This window comes from Cryptomeria japonica, chromosome 11 (assembly GCF_030272615.1).
Source record: "Cryptomeria japonica chromosome 11, Sugi_1.0, whole genome shotgun sequence".
Taxonomy (NCBI): Eukaryota; Viridiplantae; Streptophyta; class Pinopsida; order Cupressales; family Cupressaceae; genus Cryptomeria; species Cryptomeria japonica.
In genome coordinates, this window is record NC_081415.1 from 360,983,306 (window position 1) to 360,984,605 (window position 1,300).

The following is a 1,300-nucleotide window of genomic DNA, read 5'->3' on the forward strand; positions in this document are numbered from 1 at the left end:
CGCTGGAGAAGGGCAGCAGTAGCTCAAATCAAATGCACATTGGATGATGTAAAGCCATCTTCCCAAAATCCATGTGATGGGTGAGTTGTTGAAGCATAATGTAATTTTGAAGAAGTTTACACAACAAATGAAATCAGTTCCTCCCTGCTGGACATGATTGCTGGAGGGCATTGAAATGTTTGTCTTTTTTTTAAATAAAGGCAATTGGCTGGTATGAAGCCATTCCCCCCTTGCTAACATGGTGAAACAAACAATATGCAGCAGGCTTCGCGTGGTATGAGGAAGAGGTAAATATAAAAACTTGCAAGAAAGGGAAAAACGCCATTAAAACCCAGGAGAAAAGCTCCAAAGTGCAGCTACAGGCAAACACATTATCCCACATTGACTGGGAAAGGGACGTTTTTGGTATTTATATACAAAAACGCACAGTAATATAATGTCTAAGCCATAAAGGCTTTTGACACAAGGTGCCCATGGGCGCCCAAGGCGGGCCCACATGTGAGCACGTTTCCCGAGGCGATGGAAGAGTTGATTGGACGAAGACCAAGTGGACCCCACGCAGGCACGCTTCCCGAGGCAAACAAGCAAAATTTTGCAGACGAAGGTCGGATTAACGAGTGAGCAGGTTCGAGATGGATCGACGGTGCGCGCTATTTCGCAAAGGGAAGATGCACGCGAGTTAAGGCTGCGAAATAGCGAAAGTGAACGAGATCCATCCACGTGGCACGTAGGTGGCGGGTATAGTCGGCAGTCTAGCAAGCGGGTCCCGGTGAGGTGGCGATGACGTGGCATACAAGCAAGCGGCCAAGTGGCAGTGACGAAGCAGATGACGTGGCGATGATGAGGTGTCATCCCAGGTGGCATCCGGTCAACCCCATCAGCCAATCAGAGGCCGCCACGTGGCAAGGCGTCAGAGCACAAATGGAGGCAAAAATCAAATTTTAAATGAATAAATGATATAGTTTAGACTATATTGAAATTCGAAATATTTAAATGATGGATCCATGATGAGAATTAATTCGCCCAGGGTCCAATTTTTGGCCAAAGTATAAAGTATTATATATCGCCGAAAAGCTCTCGGAGCGAGGAATCTGATTATGAAGTTAATTTGGACAAATGTGAAGTATTTTAGAAGCAGTTTTCACGGGAACAAAATTCAGTTAGAGAAGGGACACTTGGCAATTCAGTTACAGATTTGATTTGGTTCCCTCTCTCTTTTTATTCCCCATTCTTTTCAGTTGTAAGGGTTCCAGAATTCTGTGAGAATGGCTCCAGTTTTCATGGCTTCCAATTTTGAGTA

General features: G+C 44.9%; 1 long non-coding RNA gene across 1 annotated transcript; it reads left to right on the top strand.

The window, feature by feature from the left end:
- Positions 1–455: 455 nt before the first annotated feature.
- On the top strand, positions 456–1,039 carry LOC131071407 (uncharacterized). The gene is made up of 2 exons (XR_009112509.2): positions 456–731; positions 775–1,039. It is a non-coding gene; the product is annotated as an uncharacterized LOC131071407 (long non-coding RNA).
- The last annotated feature ends 261 nt before the right edge of the window (positions 1,040–1,300 follow it).